This window comes from Dendrobates tinctorius, unplaced genomic scaffold (genome assembly GCF_039654945.1).
Source record: "Dendrobates tinctorius isolate UK_male_01 unplaced genomic scaffold, ASM3965494v1 ptg000133l, whole genome shotgun sequence".
NCBI classification, from domain to species: domain Eukaryota; kingdom Metazoa; phylum Chordata; class Amphibia; order Anura; family Dendrobatidae; genus Dendrobates; species Dendrobates tinctorius.
Window position 1 is genome coordinate 22,557,977 of NW_027361801.1, and position 12,324 is coordinate 22,570,300.

General features: G+C 47.9%; 1 long non-coding RNA gene across 3 annotated transcripts in view; it reads right to left on the reverse strand.

The window, feature by feature from the left end:
- LOC141048131 (uncharacterized) overlaps positions 1 to 12,324 on the reverse strand; it is a 425,218-nt gene that overhangs the window by 168,595 nt on the left and 244,299 nt on the right. For all 3 annotated transcript variants that reach the window (XR_012219966.1, XR_012219965.1, XR_012219967.1), the window contains one exon: positions 4,588 to 4,683. This is a non-coding gene — a long non-coding RNA (uncharacterized lncRNA). The remainder of the gene's footprint in view (positions 1 to 4,587; positions 4,684 to 12,324) is intronic.

Below are 12,324 nucleotides of genomic sequence, written 5' to 3' on the forward strand. Positions count from 1 at the left end.
AGACTAGAGACTATGGGGTCGTCCCGCTCCCACAGGGGATTCACCCAAGAGAGGGCCTCTCCCTCCAAATGGGACACAATGAAGGCCACCTTAGCCCGGTCAGTGGGATACTGCTGAGGCAGGAGTTCAAAATGCAACCTGCACTGATTCAAAAAACCCCTGCACAGCTTAGGGTCGCCGCCATACCGTGGCGGTTTTCCAAGCCTAGGGGACGGGACAGGATCTGGGCTGCGAGACGGCTCGCGTGCTGCTGCAGACTGAAGGGAGAGCAGCCGATCGTCGACCGAAGCCATATAGGACAGAATATGGGCCTGGGTATCTCGCTGTTGACCCAGCTCCTGCTGAAGACTGGACAATTGGGAAGCGTTACTGGGATCTGCGGCCTGCAAGGCCGAGAGGCGGGAGTCCATAGTCATCATAAAAGACATTATACGGTCTGGTTCTCCCGTAGGAACACTAGTTTCTTTTGGGCGGCGGCCCCGGCGGGGTCCATGGCCTGACTATTCTGTTATGGGGCTGGATACGGGGGCAAGAGTGGACCCACTGGACCATGACGCCGAACTCTCCCTGAGCAAGCGCACCAGGTGGACCGACCCCTATACAGGGACCGTTTGGGAGCAGGCTCAGGAAGCTCAAATGTCACGGCGGCCAGGACCAGGGGTCGGCTCAAGAGGATGAGCAGCGGAGAGGAGGAGGAGAGATCCGGGGTAACCAGGGTCCAGGGAACGGAGGTTGTTGCGGAAGGGTGAGGAGAGCAGCGGGAACCAGACGGAAGCGGGGCACAGGAGGCTGAAAAAGGAAGACACAGAGAGGTTAGCAGGGAGACAAAGGCTGATGCAGCTACAGGAGCCGGGAGAGCGAGTGAGAGCAGGAGCCAGCGTGAGCAAGCAGGGCCTGAGCGCAGCGAGGAGAACTCGATAGTCAGGCGCCTCCCCTAAGGGAGGGCGGCCTGAAATACCTGCTGGTATCCCCCGATTGGCCAGGCGGAGGGTCAGGATCAGGTCAGGCAGCGGGCGTCATACGGCAGAGCGCGTGGTCAGGCCCCTCGGCGCATGCGCAGAGGCACAGTGCGCGCGGCCGAAGGCAGAGGAGGAACGCGCCGGAAGACCGCCCGCCGGAACGGAGGACGACTGGCGGTGCACGCAGGGAGCGAGAGGCCAGAGGAACCCGGACCGGACGCCGACGCAGCAGCGGTGAGTATGGGGACGGCAGGGACAGTGGAACCCGTGGTAGTAGCGGTGCTAACAGAGGTGTTGAGCCTGCATCATCGTCTGGCACAAGAAGGCCTTTAAGGCTCTCTTTTCTGGGAGTAATTAAACTGCTTTTAAAGCTGGAGCATCAGGAACTGGTTTTGCCTTACATTGCCAAAAAAGCCTCCAGCTCTATCGCCTCCTCTTCTGAAGTTTAAAAAAATGCAAGCACTGAGTCGTCAGTGCAGGCTTCTGGTCAGGAACCACCCCTTTCCTTGTCTCCTTCACCCCCACCAAAAGTGAAGGATGCGGCAGCCCACACTTCAGATTACTCCATGGAGCTCATTTCACATGCCATGCCTGTGCTATCAAGTGAAATCCTGAATTCCCCAGTCACACATGAATCGGAGAAGGAGTGCACTGATGCACAGCCACTGCTAGATGATTCTGCTGGTACATTCACCCACAGCACTACATTCCCCTCGCACTCTACAGAGCCAGAATGTGACACTGATGAAACTCAGGTGCCCCTTCCCGCATACTATACCACCTTACACGGTGACACAGAGGAAGGTGCAGATGAAAGTGCCAGTTCCCTGAGGAGGTGGTGGAGTCATACTCCTGGGCGACGGCAGTGGCACAGGGTCCCTCATAGTACGCAAAAGTGTCTCTGCCGGTGGGAGGGCCCACTCGCCGTCAGACATACTGTCGTACTATGAGGGGTCCTGTGCCAGTGCCGTCGCCCACGAGTGGGCCCCCCATGCTTGCTCAGGGCCACAGCGCTTGCAATACTTACCTCTCCCTGCTCCACTGCCGTGACGTCTTCCACCTTTCCTGACAGAGACATTCAGGTTAGAGAGCGTGATGACATCATGTCTGTATGCCCTCTACCGAAACAGTACAAGTGCAGAGAGCTTGAAGATGGCAATGCTGAGGAGTCCAGAGTAGAGCAGTGCCCAGCGAGGAGAGGTATTTAATTTTTTTAAATGTTGGGAGCATTTTTTGGGGAGCAATATACAGTATGGAGAAATATATGGGGCTCAATATTCTGTATGGCACACTAGGTGGTGGCCATAATACTGTAAGGAGTAATATACTGCCCGTTTTTTGAGCTATTGTAGAATTTAAAATAGATATCAGTCATGTCATGTAAGCAGTGAAGTATTTTTTCATTGTACTATACCTATATTTCTGTGCCGTATCGGAGCATTATGAATTGTGTTATGTGTTAAAAGGGTGCACTGACACTCTTTGTCCCAGGGCACACGAAAACCTGGCGCCAGCCCTACCCCCCCAACAACTTTAGCCAAATAACCCCCGGTTTTCAATGTGTAACTATTATTATAAAATAAATTAAGGTTGACAAGCTTAAGTAATAAGAATTGATGCCGTTGGCATTGAAATGGGCACTGTAGGTATGTTTACTGTCCTCCACTCCCTGCTGACTTTGCTTCCCCATTGACTTTCATTGGGTTTCGTGTTTCAGTCGGACCCCGACTTTTCCATATAGTCGGCCAATTTCGTTCGACCCCACTTTTAAAAAAGTCGGGTTTCAAGAATCCCGACTCGACCCGAAAAAAGGCAAAGTCACTCATCTCTATCCCTAAGGGGTTTAGTTTCCAAAATGGTGTCACTTATTGAGGGTTTCCACTGTTTAGACACATCAGAGGCTCTCCAAACACAGCATGGCATCCGCTAATTATTCCAGCAAATTTTACATTCAAAAAGTCAAATGGCGCTCCTTCCCTTCCAAGCCCTGCCATGCGCACAAACAGTTATTTTCCTCCACATATTGGATATCAGCTTGCTCAGAAGCAATTGCACAACAAATTGTATGGTCCATTTTCTACTGTTACCCTTGTGAATTTTTTTTTTTAAAACGTTAATATTTATTTTTTCCTTCCACATTCCAAAAATTCCTGTGAAGCACCAGAAGGGTTAATAAACTTCATGAATGTGGTTTTGAGTACCTTGAGAGGGGCGGTTTTTAGAATGGTGTCAATTTTGGATATTTTCTGTCATATAGGCCCCTCAAACTCTGTTCAAATGTGAGGTGGTCCCTAAAAAAATGGCTTTGCACATCTTATTCTAAAAATGAGACATCACCGGTCAACTTTTAACCCCATTGCATTTGAATATTACCCCATTGTTCTTCACTGTACCCGTAGCTACATTTAGGTTACCATTACACTTAGCGATCACGACAACGATACGACCTGGTAAGGATCGCTCGTGCGTCGCTACATGGTCGCTAGTAAGCTGTCAAACAGGCAGATCTATTCAATGATGCAGCAACGATACGGCGATCTATATAATGACCTCGGTGGTCGTTGGGACCTTGTCACACAGCATCTATTCTGACGACTCACGCCTGCGTCCCTGAGTTCTGCGTCACCAACGAGGTCGCTCGTCGAAGTCAAACACAGCAATGCATGCTGGCCAGCGAGACACCAACGATCAAAAAATGACCTAGCACATTCGAGCACGATCAGCGATATCCAGCGGGGGGGCAAGTCACCGCTATGTGTCACACGTAGTGAGATCGCTGGCGAGGTTGCTGTTGCATCACAAAATCGGTGACGTTTCAGCGATCTCGCTAACGATCTTGTTATGTGAGACGGGGCCTTTAGGCTATGTCCAACATCAGAAATCCTTTCTATTGTCTCTCCAAAGTGAGAAACAAAGCAACTTACAATTTTTTTAATTGCAAATGTCTTTGTTTTGTGTTTATTGCTGTGATACAGACCTTTGGACTTCCATCATAACAAACAAGCCCAGTTGTTCTGCCTTTTATCGGTGCCTCACTTCTTTCTTTCATAGATTAGCAAGAAGTAGATTAGCAGGGAGATGAAAGAGTTTGATTGCTGGATCAGGCAGCACAGGTTTGTTTGCTGTCTGTTAATATGGAGACACATAGATCTGCAAGTTGTTTTATGAAAATTATTTGTAAAATTTCATCAATTTTCACTTAAATGCATCAGAAGGCAAAAAAGCTACAGTAAATATTTTACAATCTTATACTTCTTCAGCTACTCAAATTTTAAGCTGACAGTATTGTGAAAAACAATATATATATATATACAGTATATATATATATATAGTGGGTGCGGAAAGTATTCAGACCCAAGCCCATTAAATTTTTCACTCTTTGTTTCATTGCAGCCATTTGGTAAATTCAAAAAAGTCCATTTTTTTCTCATTAATGTACACTCTGCACTTCATCTTGACTGAAAAAAACAGAAATGTAGAAATGTTTGCAAATGTAATAAAATAGAAAAACTGAAATATCACATGGTCATAAGTATTCAGACCCTTTGCTCAGTATTGAGTAGAAGTATCCTTTTGAGCTAGTACAGCCATGAGTCTTCTTGGGAATGATGCAACAAGTTTTTCACACCTGTATTTGGGGATCCTCTGTCATTTTTCCTTGCAGATCCTCTCCAGTTCCATCAGGTTGTACGGTGAATGTTGGTGGACAGCCTTTTTCAGGTTTCTACGGAAATACGGTAATCTGATTAGATTATACAAAAAATTGTATTCTCTTGAATATAATTGTTTTGCAAATTCTTTGAGCAAATTCAGAAAAATTATAACCAGGTGGCTTCCATCATGCTGAACAGTATAAAAAGGCTTAAAACTATACCTTGCTACTCACCTGCTCAGCCACAGCCTGCCATCAGGTCCTCAACTCCATCCAGCCTTTTCTTTCCACCTTCCCACATCACAAAACATCTCTGACCATCAGTACTCTGTGTCGGGCCTTCCACTGAGTAGGCCACAGTGCAAATCATAATGTTGTGGTGCATGCTGTGACTTTGAGATTTGGGTTGACTGAGGCCTTGACTAGGCCTCACGTGATGCTTGTCATAATGTCATGACATCATGATGTTCACCATGGCTTCACAACATGTGCCCATGATGTCAGAGGCCTACTTGCCACTGAAATCCCAAATGCAAAGTGAAGAAGGTTAAAAAGCATGTCATGCATTGAGGGAAAGTGGAAAGAAGAGGCTGTGGTGGTGTAGGGTCGGGGGGCCGGGCTGGGGGGGTGGTCCCTCTTCTTACCGCGCAGAGATATAACAGAGACACGATGGAGGCAGATTCTGGGTGCAACAAGTCCAAGTTTATTCTCTGGCCGTCCACTTGACAGCCTTCACAGTATACCGCACTTAAAAGCAATACACTTTCCCTTGTCGGCCCTCCGTTTCCAGAGCCGCTTCTCACACCGTACTTTATGCTGGGGATGTGTCTGCACACACCGTCCCCTCCTCACTCGTCGACGCTCCTGACAGGTCCGTCACTGTGGCCGCCTTAGGCCAGTAAACCAACAGCGCTTCCACTAATCAGTCGTCATGTCAAATACGGTGTCTCACACCCAGTGCCTCGTCCCTTCTGCGGTTCTTCCTGTCAGGACCACCCCCCTGACGTTCTCTCTCCTCAGTCCCCCTGGTCTGGATTCACCTCACAGCGCACAGACTGTAGCAGTCCTCCTGTCACCGGAGCTCCCCCTGGGGACTGGAACCTTCTGGAACCCTCCCTCAGTATTTATAGCTCTCCCGGTCCCCTGTCACTGTAACCACTCCCCCATGACCAACGGTTTCTAAAGCCCTAAGCTGTTGTCAAGTCCTTTGCTCACACTCCTCCCTGCCATCTAATGGTCAACCCAAGGTACTGCACGTCCACTACACTTTCCTAGCTGTTTCCCCACTGTAATAACTAACACCTACCTACACTGTGCAAACCTTTCCTTCTTCACTCTGACTAGTCCGTCCATCCGTCAGGTCACCTTCCCTACACTCTCCCTTCCTTTGTCCATTGTCGTCCTCGACAATCATCATCCCTGCCTTCGTCATTCTGAAGCTACACCTACATTCTGTTGTCGGACCAGCTGTTGAGCCAAACCCACTATCTGCGGGTGCCGAACCATACTGGGAGCACTATGCTCTGAGCAGCCTACTGCTACTCACCAGCGCGCATGCCACATGACAACGTCTTTCAAATTGGGCTAGGTACACCCATATTCTCTCTATGGCGTGTACCTTCCCCTACTCTCCCCTTCTGTCACCTTCCACTATTCGGTACGCCATGATCGAGGTCTCTTACCTTCCAGATCATTACCAGCGCCCGCCTTCCTCCTTCAGGGGTGTCCGTGATGTTGGGGACCTGACCTAGGACGGCTGTCTTCCTCACGTCTTCCAACTCTTTTTCCTTTCTTTCAATTACATGTCATGGTCGGCGTCCCGGTCTCCCAGACCTCCTCAACTCTTAGATCCCTACTGGATCTCACACTTTCCTTTGGTCCCGCAGACCTTCCCTTACCCGGACCTGTTGCATTTTACTTTGGCATATTATACATTAAACAACTTTATAATAGCACAAGTACCCATTTTTATATTTTTTTTTTTCGTTTTCTTTTGCTCATTTTAAAACCAACATATAACAACATAACATTGCATGTCTTCTTTCTCCCCCCTTCCTTGGACCTGAACACTCCTCCACTTCTCCGTATCCCCGTTCTGTCAAGTTTCAAATCAGCAAATAACATCCTGTAAGAGGAACATACTAAAAACAAACTCAGCACATCAAACATTTTTTTTTTTAAACTAGAACTGTTCTCCAGAACCTGCACTACAGTGCACCGAACTCTCGACAGTCTACTTCACTACGCAGTGGCTTGTAGTGAGGGACCCCACAGCCATGGAGCCCCCAGGGATACTGAGGGTGTCCATTCAAGTCCTCTTCTTTTCCATGCCGGCCTCTCCTTGAGTGTGGAGCAGGTTCCACACTTCCTGCTCCCGGGCCTTCTTCTTCCTGATCACCTCCGCTACCCACACGGAGGAAACAACACGGGCCCTGGAGTCCGGTGGGCGGGACTCCGCTGAAAAAGGCCGCAAGACAGAAACGGCCGAAGATTTCTGCGGCCCAGCAGCCGCTGGAGTCAGGTGGCAAATGGGGACAACCGGGTCCTCGGGGGCTGGAATCACAGGGCCCGCTAAGTCGGCCGCAGCCGACTCCAGCAGCGGCATAACCGCGGCCTCAGGACAGGCCGCATCCACTACTTCCAACGGAGACGGAGTAACGGCCGATTTCAATTATGCAGCTGCTATTAGCAGGGGAAGCGCAGCAGCGTCTTCTTTGGGTGAGCTCTGCACTGGTGACTCCGGGCGGGGTAGTTCGTGGATATGAGCGGGGTCCTCGCTCAGCTCCGCATACACCACGGGGCCCGTGGTAACTAGGCTTTCCGGTGCGCAGGGGGCCGCGTGCTGCAGCAGAATGGTGGTGGCCGCTTGCAGAGGCACTGGTAGGGCCGGGGGTACTCTCACCTTCCCCGGCGCTGTGGCCTCCGTCCCATCATCACACGGTTTCCCCCGCAGCCTCCGTTCCTTGCTCCACTGTCCTGCGGGCCTTCCCTCCGGACTCGGGGGCTCCGCTGAGAAGTCCTCTGCTGGTATTGGTGGCGGCCTTTCTCGCTGACTCCCCTCAGGCTCCGCTCCCTGGCTCAGCATCCCGCTGCCCGCCTGTGGCTCTGAAGATGACTTCTGGTGCAGCTCCATCTCTCGCCGCCATTGCCACTCTAGGCGGCCGATGCCCCGACACCCGCAGCATCTCATACCATCCGTTGGGCAGCACTCGAATGGCGTCAGACAGCCGCAGCCAAGTTTTTCTTCTGTGCCACTCCTCCTGCTGGGTGGGGTGTTGGCAGACCTTTCTACCCATCTGCCAGGGTCCAGTACATGGGAGCGTCGGCCTCCGGGCACATACTGCTGTCCACGGGGGTACGTTGGAGGGGGTCCCAGTCCATTCAACACGACTGCAAACACCCGGACCTCTCCCCTGCGCTGTAGTAATGCCGCCATCTTGCGCAGCTCCTGATACCGCCCCGGATCTCCTGTCAGCACCACGGAGCCACCACAGCGCTCCCAATTTGTAATCCACAGGTAAGCCAATTGTAATCCACAGGTATTTATTATCCAAGCAGCACAGTCCAAGTCCTTCTCCATCCTTTAAGGCAGGCCTGCCGCAGAAGATAATGTATTAGCGGCGGCGATCCTGCCGACTACGCAAAATGTAGGGTCGGGGGGCCGGGCTGGGGGGGTGGTCCCTCTTCTTACCGCGCAGAGATATAACAGAGACACGATGGAGGCAGATTCTGGGTGCAACAAGTCCAAGTTTATTCTCTGGCCGTCCACTTGACAGCCTTCACAGTATACCGCACTTCCAAGCAATACACTTTCCCTTGTCGGCCCTCCGTTTCCAGAGCCGCTTCTCACACCGTACTTTATGCTGGGGATGTGTCTGCACACACCGTCCCCTCCTCACTCGTCGACGCTCCTGACAGGTCCGTCACTGTGGCCGCCTTAGGCCTGTAAACCAATAGCGCTTCCACTAATCAGTCGTCGTGTCAAATACGGTGTCTCACACCCAGTGCCTCGTCCCTTCTGCGGTTCTTCCTGTCAGGACCACCCCCCTGACGTTCTCTCTCCTCAGTCCCCCTGGTCTGGATTCAACTCACAACGCACAGACTGTAGCAGTCCTCCTGTCAATGGAGCTCCCCCTGGGACTGGAACCTTCTGGAACCCTCCCTCAGTATTTATAGCTCTCCCGGTTCCCTGTCACTGTAACCACGCCCCCCATGACCAACGGTTTCTAAAGACCTAAGCTGTTGTCAAGTCCTTTGCTCACACTCCTCCCTGCCATCTAATGGTCAACCCAAGGTACTGCACGTCCACTACACTTTCCTAGCTGTTTCCCCACTGTAATAACTAACACCTACCTACACTGTGCAAACCTTTCCTTCTTCACTCTGACTAGTCCGTCCGTCCATCAGGTCACCTTCCCTACAGTGGGATAGGCAAATGGTAACGTATTTTTTAATTTATCTTAGGCATATTACATTTCTTATACTTTGGAGTCTGAAGAGATTTGTATTCAACTAGCTGAAGAGCCCGGCATAGCCTGGGCATAGTAACCAACTGTGGTTAGGTATAACAAATTATAATGATTATATTGCACATATAAACCGTGCATCTAATCCTATCCTGTGTGATACTGACTGCTGAGCCGTGTATCTAATCCTATTCTGTGTGATACTGCCTGCTGAGCCACGTATCTAATACTATTCTGTGTGATACTGTCTGCTGAGCCATGTATCTAATCCTATTCTGTGTGATACTGACTGCTAAGCCGTGTATCTAATACTATTCTGTGTGATACTGTCTGCTGAGCCGTGTATCTAATACTATTCTGTGTGATAATGTGTGCTGAGCTGCGTATCTAATCCTATCCTGTGTGATACTGTCTGCTGAGCTGTGTATCTATTCCTATTCTGTGTGATACTGCCTGCTGAGCCATGTGTCTAATCCTCTCCTGTGTGATACTGACTGCTGAGCTGTGTATCTAATCCTATCCTGTGTGATACTGATTGCTGAGCCGTGTATCTAATCCTATCCTGTGTGATACTGTGCTCCCCCTGCAGTCTGTGTCAGAGGGTGGTCTGTATTGGCACGGTAATAAATTGTGTTCTTTCCAGCTTTACAGAAGGACGATAACACCATAGAAATGATAAGAATAATAGGCCTCAGTTACCACAACTGTCTACAAAGAAAACTGTTGCTTATAGCAACCAATCACAGCTCATTTTTCATCTTTTAAACAGCTCTGGGACAGCGTGGCGAGTTTTGAGTGGCGACTTTTGTGTTTCGACTTTTATGTGGCGAGGTTGGTGTATGTGTGGTGAAATGTGTGCTGAGGGTGGTATATGTGTTGAAGCACATGGTAGTGTGTGGCGCATGTTGTGTGTGTGTTCATATCCCCGTGTGTGGTGAGTATCCCATGTCATGGCCCCACCTTAGCAACTGTACGATATATACTCATTGGCGCCATCGCTCTCATTCTTTAAGTCCCCCTTGTTCACATCTGACAGCTGTCAATTTGCCTCCAACACTTTTCCTTTCACTTTTTCCCCATTTTGTAGATAGGGGCAAAATTGTTTGGTGAATTGGAATGCGTGGGGTTAAAATTTCACCTCACAACATAGCCTATGACACTCTCGGGGTCCAGACGTGTGACTGTGCAAAATTTTGTAGCTGTAGCTACGACGGTGCAGATGCCAATACATACTGTACATATACTTTTCCCCTTTATGCAGATAGGGGTAAAATTGTTTGGTGAATTGAAACGTGCGGGGTTAAAATTTCGCCTCACAACATAGTCTAGGACGCTCTCGGGGTCCAGACGTGTGACTGTGCCAAATTTTGTGGCTGTAGCTGCGACGGTGCGGATGTCAATCCCGGACATACATACATACACACCCACATTGAGCTTTGTATATTAGATTTGCATAGAAAAACTTTGATACTTATTAAATTTCCCTGCCGGATTCAAGCGATCTGAAAAATTAGAATGTTGGCAGATACGCTCAACTCCATTAGTTAAGACCCCAAAAAAGTAGCATCGAAAATTAACATGGTACATTGGGCAGAGCAAATGAGCATTTACTTTTTAGACATATTTTAGAAAACAGACCAATACACATAGTAAATATATTTTGCACTATAAAACAAAAGAAGAGAGTTATGACTCCACAGAAGTGTGCCAGATAGCATGTAGATATGGTAATATTAGATATGATAAGTTATTTATAATTAATTTAAAAGCAATATGTACTGGCCTGGTGTAACCAAAGGTGTGATAGATTATCATCTTCAATAATCAAGACATATAGAAAACCTAAAAATTAAAGGCAATATAAAATACAGAATATGCAACTATAGTGGAGTTCCTTCCTAGGCAATGTTTCTTCAAAGTCCTTCTACTGTGTGTGCAAGCAAAAAAATGTCCAAACCTACTCACAGAATGGCACTTTAGAATCAGTTCCCAGTAGAATGCAAAAAAGTCACAATGCTATAAGGGAGATGACAAAGGTACAAAATACTGTTGAATATCCACCCACACGCCTTTCATTCATGGATGCTTGGAATTACTATTGCACACAGATAAAGGGTTCTATAGGGTGATGGAGACACAGTTACGTGTAGAAAACAATTCATTGCTTTGTGGGGTGTACATAAAAGGTGCTGGTCTGCCTACCCAATTTAATAGTATAATCATCATTAATAGTCTGTAAGCCGGCATGGTGCGCTACATTTTCTTAACCTGCTCTTATATATTGGTCCATTTTCTGCAGTTTTTAGGCAAATTTAATCCCATTTTTTGTGATTTATTGTACCAAATAAGCAAAGAAGTAAAAGTCCAGAGTGCTATTTATGTCCAAAACTTCATCTAATATTTATTTTCCTATAGCACCCATGCAATTATTGTTCTTGCAATGGTTTTCTTTTGTAATGTGCACATTCACAATTCAGACTGAAAGCAGCAAAACTACAAAGGAACATAGAAAAAAGAGAAAAAAACTGAATATGTGTTAAAGCTTAGATTCTTCAAAACACTCAGCTTTTACTCTGATGACTCTCTTATAGACCCTGGGCATTATCTATAGCAGCTTCATCGTTTAGTCACCTGGCATAACTTCCATTGAACAGGTATGCATCATCAAATGTTCATTTGTGGGATCAAAGGCCATCAAAAATGGTATGCGACCATCAGGTGTGTTTTGAAGAGGCCGTGTTAATACACAGGTCCATACAGACCTGAGCCTTATAACACAACTGTTCTAAGCCAGAATAAGGCAAGAAACATGCAACTAAGAAAAGATTAAAGACAGTCAATCATTACTTTAAACCATGAAGGTCAGTCAATCCAGAAAATTGCCGAAACATTGAAGCTATCCTCAAACACAGTCTTGAAAACCATCAATGACTATGAGTAAACTGCCTCTATGAGAACAGTCCCAGGAAAGGACGGCCAAGAATTACCTCTGCTGCAAATGATAAGTTCATCAGTTAACAGCCTCAAAATCACAACTTTACAGCACTTCAGAAAACCAGACTATACAGCACTTTACAAAATGTCCCTCATAAATGATGCACAGACATCAAGTAGCAGACACATCTCAACATAAACTGTCCTGATGAGACTGCAAGAAACAGGTATTTATGGATGAACTACTGCAAAGAAGCCAATACTGTAGACAGCAAGCAACAAAGAGAGACAGTTGCTAAGCAACACAAAGACA